Genomic DNA, 8980 nt, shown 5'->3' with positions numbered 1-8980 from the left:
ATTATATATAAGAGGCGTCCCTCTGTAATGTACATACCTCCTTCATGTTTGGCAGGACCGTTCTATTTGCTAGCATCTGTTTACGTGCTGTCACTATGCATTTGGATGTACAGGCTGCTTGCTTGGATACATTATCAGCAACTCATTGCCTTTTGCTATAGGGTCCCCAGCACCAGTGTGTGTAGTACATTTAACAATGACCAGCTGTTCTGGTAGCATCAATGCGTTAAACAAATTACGCACAGAAAGGCATTCCCGTGCTCCCAATCCTGGGGAGCTTTGTAAGGTCAGAACTTCAAGGTATAGGGATGTTACTGACGGAACTGTCCCAGGTAAAGATGCCATTGCCACTGGTAGGGCATAGGTGGACATGTGGACATCTCCCAAAATTATCTAACTCCTCATCTTCACTACCAAATAGGGTCGTCGTGCCAGACATGAAGTCTCCTCCAGAGGATTTACCAGTACTGGGTTTATTTTTTACTAACCATCACCTGTTTCTCACCTCCTGTCTGTCTTTTAATTATTTCCTCTTGTTCCTCTGCCCACTGGCATTCTAGTTGCAATACGTTCCATCCTTTCCGAGTTCTATCCTTGTTTCTTAACTCTATCCCCTTCTGACATGCAACATCCATCCAACTTCAAACTCTATACTCTCCTCATGCTTCTTCACTGCGTCTGCGTCCCATGTTTTAATTCCTTTCTTCCATTTCTTTCCTGCCTTCCTTTCCCATATAAATGTCTCTACATTCCATGTTCCCCCTACTGGCCAGGCTTCATCCCCTATCCGTTTGGTCAACATGTAACTTAACATTCTAAATTTCTTATTATACCTAGGATTCAAATAACACATATGTTGGACTGTTATCCAGAGCATTCCCCATAGATAGATAGAAAGAAAGAGAAAAAGAAAGCAGACTTCTTAATTCCGAATCGTTCCAAATATATCAACCAGGCCGACTCGCTACTCGAGACCCCAGTTTCTCAATTTGGCTGACTTTTTAACTCTTTAATATACGACCCAAGTGTCTCAACGAAGCCGACTCGCTAACCAAGACCCCCGTTTCTCAACCTGGCAGACGTTTTATCCCTTAAAATAAGCCCCAAGTGTCTCAACGAAGCAGACCCGCTATCCGTGACCCCCGTTTCTCAACCTGGCAGACTCCTTAACTCTTAAAATAAGCCCCAAGTGTCTCAACGAAGCAGACCCGCTATCCGTGACCCCCGTTTCTCAACCTGGCAGACTCCTTAACTCTTAAAATAAGCCCCAAGTGTCTCAACGAAGCAGACCCGCTATCCGTGACCCCCGTTTCTCAACCTGGCAGACTTCTTAACTCTTTAATATACAACGCCACTTATTTCTCAATCCGACAACTCTTCGGATGTCTCAATAAGCCAGACGCAAACCTCAACCCCCGTATCTCAACCCGACAAATCACGGATGTCTCAACGAGGCCGATGAGCCCTTAGTAGAGAGAGATAAAAAAAAGAAAACAAAGAGAGATAGACAGAGAGAGAGAAAGAGAAACCACTCACGTCCTTCTTAACAATATACACAAGCCCTTCTTAAAAATACATGCACAATTCTGTCTTAAAAACACATACACAATCCCTTCTTAAAAAAAACATATAAAGCCCAACTGGTCTTACCTTTGTCTGTTTCTAAGAACCTCGGCAGGGAACCAATTCAATGTCTGATGAAGGATCACAGATGTTCCCGGGAGTTTCTAGGGAGTCGGTCTTACAAGGGGGCCGATAGAGCTCAGTTATCTCCCTTCCAATCCCGGCAACCTCTGCAACCTCTTGCACAGTCAGCTGTTGATGTGGTCCCAGCGAGGCCTGCATAACTACGCCAATGAAAAAGCTACTTTCTTAACTACTAAACCAGGTTCGCTTCTTAATAAACAGACACCACACAAACTGTTTGGTAGACCAGTTCACAACTTTACTTATTATCGGCCGATGGAAGGGAGGGAGAACTCCAGTCAAGTGACCATTACAGACACTTGACCGTCCTCCGTCCACCACACTGAACAACAGAATTACATTGCCTTAAATAGGGTTTTTTTGTCCCCTTAGCACATTTCACAGACATTAGTCATGGTCAGAGGTACAGGAAAAGGTTTCCACAGAATGCATCACATCAAAGGCCTTTTGTTTACATAGTACAAGATAACATTGGCCATTTGGTTTACGACATTTTATCTTCACTTCCCTGGTTCCTTTCTCGTCCTTCATAAACATTGGCTATTTGGATAATGCCATTTTATCTTCACAGAGATCACCCTAGCTCTTTCGCTGCTTCCTCTCTGTCATTTGGTCCCTCATAAACATTGGCCATTTGGTTTATGGCATCTTACTTCACAGATATGACTAGCTGTTTCTCTCTTCCTTTCTCGCCTCCTCCCCCATAACATTGGCCACTTTGTTTACGGCATCTTACTTCAAAGAGATCTAGCTCTTCTCTGCTTGTCACTTGGGAGACAATGTTATGGTATTTATTATCTCACACACCGCAACCTAAGGCAAGCCTAATTTGACAATAACTATAAGCTGTAAGCTAGCCCAGAAACCTATTTTAATATCTTCTTATATTTTAACTAAAATTCAGCTTCATCAGTTGGACTTGTGGATGGAGAGGAGACCGGCTGATGTGGATCTGAGGGACCGTGAGGGTTGGTAGGGGGAGAGGAGGTCAGTGAGATATGGGGGGGCCAGATGGTGGAGGGCTTTGTAGGTGAGGATCATGATTTTGTAGGTGATCCGGTGGGAGATGGGAAGCCAGTGAAGTTGTTTGAGGACTGGAGTGATGTGATGCCAGGATTTGGTGTGGGTGATGAGTCGGGCGGCTGCGTTCTGGACCAGTTGGAGTCGGTTGATGTGTGCAATTTCGGTCCCCTAATTTGAGGAAGGACATTCTTGCTATTGACAATAGACAATAGACAATGGGTGCAGGAGTAGGCCATTCGGCCCTTCGAGCCAGCACCGCCATTCAATGTGAGGGTGACTCATAATCAGTACCCCTTTCCTGCCTTCTCCCCATATCCCCTGACTCCGCTATCTTTAAGAGCCCTATCTAGCTCTCTGTTGAAAGTATCCAGAGAACCGGCCTCCACCGCCCTCTGAGGCAGAGAATTCCACAGACTCACATCTCTCTGTGAGAAAATGTGTTTCCTCGTCTCCATTCTAAATGGCTTACCCCTTATTCTTAAACTGCGGCCCCTGGTTCTGGACTCCCCCAAAATCGGTAACATGTTTCTTGCCTCTAGCATGTCCAAACCCTTAACAATCTTATATGTTTCAATAAGATCCCTTCTCATTCCTCTAAACTCCAGAGTGCATAAGCCCAACTGCTCCATTCTCTCAGCATATGACAGTCCCGCCATCCCAGGAATTAACCTTGTAAACCTACGCTGCACTCCCTCAATAGCAAGAATGTCCTTCCCCAAATTAGGGGACTAAAACTGCACACAATACTCCAGGTGTGGTCTAACTAGGGCCCTGTACAACTGCAGAAGGACCTATTTGCTCCTACTCGACTTCTCTTGTTATAAAGGCCAACGTTCCATTCGCTTTCTTCACTGCCTGCTGTACCCGTACACAATACTCCTATTGAGGGAGTGCAGCTGGAAAGTCAGCGCCACCCGTAGCTGGAAGCTCCGCAGACCACAGCTCCACGGTGTTCAACGTCGGCAGTCCCAGCACTCCGGGCCCGGTAAGGCATCGCTCGCTCCGCGATGGAATCCAGTGCTGCGCCGCTGCTGAAGCTCTGGCCGGTCTCCGGCAGGAAAGGCCGCGCCAATCCAGATGGTAGGCCGCGAGGAGGAGGCGAAGATGCGGCTCGGAGAGTAGTCACATCCTCGACCAGGAAGTGACTAAGAAAAACAGTTTCCCCTCCAAAAACAAACTTTAAAACAGACTAAAAATAACAAAAAGAATGAAAGGAAGGACAGCTGCAGGCGAGGCAGCCACACTCGATGGCGCCACCAAGAGCAGGCGTGATAGATTCAGACTGGTAATCATGAGTACAGCCTTCCCTACCAAAAAAATATCTACACTACATAAGACACTGTGCAGGAGGAGGCCATTTGGCCCTTCGAGCCAGCACCACCATTTAATGTGATCATGGCTGATCATCCCCAATCAGTACCCCGTTCCTGCCTTCTTCCCATATCCCCTGACTCCGCTATTTTTAAGAGCCCTATTTAGCTCTCTCTTGAAAGCATCCAGAGAACCTGCCTCCACCGCCCTCTGAGGCAGAGAATTACACGGACTCACCACTCTCTGTGAGAAAAAGTGCTTCCTCGTCTCCGTTCTAAATGGCTTACTCCTTATTCTTAAACTGGGGCCCATGGTTCTGGACTCCCCCAACATGTGGAACATGTTTCCTGCCTCTAGCGTGAGCAAGCTCTTAACAATCTTATACGTTTCAATGAGATACCCTCTCATCCTTCTAAACTCCAGAGTGTACAAGCCCAGCTGCTCCATTCTCTCAGCATATGACAGTCCCGCCATCCCGGGAATTAACCTTGTGAACCTACGCTGCACTTCCTCAATAGCAAGAATGTCCTTCCTCAAATTAGGGGAACAAAACTGCACACAATACTCCAGGTGTGGCCTCACTAGGGCTCTGTACAACTGCAGAAGGACCTCTTTGCTCCTATATTCGACTCCTCTTGTTATAAATTCGACTCCTCTTGTTATAAACAGCTACAACTCGTTATAGACAGCTCCGACAGTCTAAAGAGGAGGCCTACAGGAGCGGGGATGCAGACCTCTACAGGCAGGCCAAGTACAAGCTGAGAAGAGGAATCAGAGCTGCGAAGGAAAGGTACTCTGAGAAGTTGAGGAGCAAGTTCTCAGCTAGTGACTCGTGTTCAGTTTTGGAAGGGCTTGCAAGAAACTACCAGCTTCAAGAGGAAAGCCCCCCCACTCTTTGGATAATCGTGAGCTGACCAACGACCTGAATGAGTTCTACTGCAGGTTTGATAAGCAGAAACGTAACCCTGATACCCCCTCCCACCTCCCTAACCAACACAGCCAGATCCCAGTCTGGAAAGAATGGACCCTTCTGCACCCACTCCTCTCCATTCACCACTTAACACCGATTTAAAGCAAGACTCCAGTCTGAAAAGACTGGACCCTTTCCCACCCACCCCTCTCCAATCACCACTTCACACCCAATTACCCACACCCTCCGTGCTGCACAACATGACTTCTCCATCATCAACAATAAAAATAGAGGTTGAGAGGCTTTTCAGAAGACAGAAAAGCCTGAAATCTCCAGGACCGGACAATGTTTCCCCCTCTACTCTCAAGCTCTGTACCAAACAACTGCCACTGGTCTTCACAGACATTTTCAACCAGTCCCTGCAAACCTGTACTGTCCCTGCCTGCTTCAAAGTCTCCACTATTGTCCCTGTACCCAAAATGGCAAGAATTACTGGTCTTAATGACTACAGGCCTGTCGCACTGACCCTGTAGTCATGAAGACCCCTGCAAGGCTTATGCTGGCCAAGCTGAAAAATATCACGAACCCCTTGCTGGACCCTCTGCAATTTGCATATCGGGCCAATAGATCTGTGGATGACGCAGTCAACCTGGGCCTGCACTTCATCCTCCAGAAACTAGACCGCCAGGGGACCTATGCAAGGATTTTGTTTGTTGATTTTAGGTCTGCATTCAACACCATTGTGCCTGAGCTACTATACACCAAACTTTCCGAGTTGACTGTGCCTGAACCCCTCTGTCGGTGGGTCACCAGCTTCCTGACAGACAGGAAGCAGCATGTGAGGCTGGGAAAGCATATCTCGGACCGGCAAATCCTCAGCATAGGAGCACCGCAAGGCTGCGTGCTCTCCCCTCTCCTCCACTCTACTCTACACCAATGACTGCACCTTCACTGACTCCTCTGCCAAGCTTCTCAAATTTGTGGACAACACAACCCTGATTGGACTGATCTAGGTTGGGGAGGAATCTGCCTACAGGAAGTGTCACAGCTGGCGTCCTGGTACCACGACAACAATATGGAGCTCAATGCTCTTAAGACGGTGGAATTGATTGTAGACTTTGGGAGAGCTCCCCCTCCCCTCACCCCACTCACCATCAACAACACCACATTCACATCTGTGGAGTTTTTTAAGTTCCTAAGAACCATCATCTCCAAGGACAAAAGACAATAGGTGAAGGAGTAGGCAATTCAGCCCTTTGAGCCAGCACCGCCATTCAATGTGATCATGGCTGATCATCCCCAATCAGTACCCCGTTGCTGCCTTCTCCCCATATCCCCATACCCCGCTTTTTTAAGAGCCCTATCTAGCTCTCTCTTGAAAGCATTCAGAGAACCTGACTCCACTGCCCTCTGAGGCAGAGAATTCCACAGACTCACCACTCTCTGTGAGAAAAAGTGTTACCTCGTCTCCGTTCTAAATAGCTTACTGCTTATTCTTAAACTGTGGCCCCTGGTTCTGTACTCCCCCAACATCGGGAACATGTTTCCTGCCTCTAGCGTGTCCAAACCCTTAACAATCTTATATGTTTCAATGAGATACCCTCTCATCCTTCTAAACTCCAGAGTGTACAAGCCCAGCTGCTCTATTCTCTCAGCATATGACAGTCCCGCCATCCCGGGAATTAACCTTGTAAACCTACGCTGCACTCCCTCAATAGCAAGAATGTCCATAAATCCATGCTGACTCGGACCGATCCTGTTACTGCTATACAAATGTTCGGCTATCTCATCTTTTATAATTGACTCCAGCATCTTCCCCACCACCGATGTCAGGCTAACTGGTCTATAATTCCCTGTTTTCTCTCTCCCGCCAACTGATCGTGAGTCTATGGAACATTGTAAAATTATCACCAATGCATCCACGATTTCTATAGCCACTTCCTTGTGTACCCTGGCAAACCATCAGGCCCTGGGGATTTATCAGCCTTCAGTCCCATCAGTCTATCCAACACCATTTCCTACCTAATGTGGATTTCCTTCAGTTCCTCCGTCACCCCAGATCCTCTGGCCACTACTATATCAGGAAGGTACACAAAAATGCTGGAGAAACTCACCGGGTGCAGCAGCATCTATGGAGCGAAGGAAATAGGCAACGTTTCGGGCCGAAATCCTTTGTCTGAAGAAGAGTTTCGGCCCGAAATGTTGCCTATTTCCTTCGCTCCATAGATGCTGCTGCACCCGCTGAGCTTCTCCAGCATTTTTGTGTACCTTCGATTTTCTAGCATCTGCAGTTCCTTCTTAAATACTATATCAGGAAGATTGTTTGTGTCCTCCTTAGTGAAGACAGATCGAAAGTACCTGTTCAACACATATGCCATTTCCTTAGGTACACAAAATGCTGGAGAAACTCAGCGGGTGCAGCAGCATCTATGGAGCGAAAGAAATAGGCGACGTTTCGGGCCTAAACCCTTCTTCAGACTGATAGGGGGTGGGGGGGGGGGGGGGGGGGGAGAAGGAAGGAAAAAGGGAGGAGGAGGAGCCCGAGGGCGGGGGGGGATTGGAGGAGACAGCTCGAGGTATGCGATATCTACTCCACTGCCATTTCCTTGTTCCCCACAATAAATTCACCTTTTTCGGTCTTCAAGGGTCCAACTTTGGTCTTAACTAATTTTTTCCTCTTCACATACCTAAAGAAGCTTTTACTATCCTGCTTTATATTCTTGGCTAGCTTACCTTCGTACCTCATCTTTTCTTCCCGTATTGTCTTTTTGGTTATCTTCTGTTGTTCTTTAAAATTTACCCAATCCTCTTGCTTTCCGCTCATCTTTGCTACGTTGTACTTCTTCGCTTTAATTTTATACTGTCCCTGATGTCCCTTGTCAGCCATGGTCGTCCCTTTCTCCCCTTGGAATCTTTCTTCCTCCTCGGAATGAACTGATCCTGCACCTTCTGTGTTATTCCTAGAAATACCTGCCATTTTTGTTTCACTGTCATCCCTGCTAGTATATCTTTCCAGTCAACTTTGGCCAGCTCCTCCCTCATGGCCCTATAGTCCCCTTTATTCAACTGCAACACTGACACCTCCGATCTACCCTTCTCCCTCTTCAATTGTAGATTGAACCTGACCACGTTATGGTCACTGCCTCCTAATGGCTCATTAACCTCAAGGTCCTTTATCAAATCCGGTTCATTACATAGAAACATAGAAACATAGAAAATAGGTGCAGGAGTAGGCCATTTGGCCCTTCGAGCCTGCACCGCCATTCAATGTGATCATGGCTGATCATCCTGTATCAATATCCTGTACCTGCCTTCTCTCCATACCCCCTGATCCCTTTAGCCACAAGGGCCACATCTAATTCCCTCTAAAATATAGCCAATGAACTGGCCTCAACTACCTTCTGTGGCAGAGAATTCCACAGATTTCACTGTGTGAAAAATGTTTTTCTCATCTCGGTCCTAAAAGATTTCCCCCTTTTCCTTAAACTGTGACCCCTTGTTCTGGACTTCCCCAACATCGGGAACAATCTTCCTGCATCTAGCCTGTCCAACCCCTTAAGAATTTTGTAAGTTTCTATAAGATCCCCCTCAATCTTCTAAATTCTAGCGAGTACAAGTCGAGTCTATCCAGTCTTTCTTCATATGAAAGTCCTGCCATCCCAGGAATCAGTCTGGTGAACCTTCTCCCATAACAATCACAGCATTACTTTTGCTACATGCCAATTTAAACTCCTGATTCAACTTGCGCCCTATGTCCAGGCTACTGTTTGGGGGCCTGTAGGTTAGTCCTATTAGGGTCTTTTTACCCTTACAATTCCTTAGTTCTATCCATACTGACTCCACATCTCCTGTTTCAATGTCACCCCTTGCAAGGGACTGAATTTCATTCCTCACCAACAGGGCAACCCCACCTCCTCTGCCCACCTGTCTGTCTTTTCGATAGGAGGTATACCCTTGAATGTCTTTTCGATAGGAGGTATACCCTTGAGTTTAAGTGGGGGGCTACCATCGACTCCACAGCCAAAAAGG

The sequence above is a fragment of the Amblyraja radiata genome, chromosome 3, assembly GCF_010909765.2.
Source record: "Amblyraja radiata isolate CabotCenter1 chromosome 3, sAmbRad1.1.pri, whole genome shotgun sequence".
NCBI lineage: Eukaryota > Metazoa > Chordata > Chondrichthyes > Rajiformes > Rajidae > Amblyraja > Amblyraja radiata.
The sequence above is the reverse complement of the archived record's forward strand: the minus strand, read 5'-3'. Positions refer to the sequence as shown.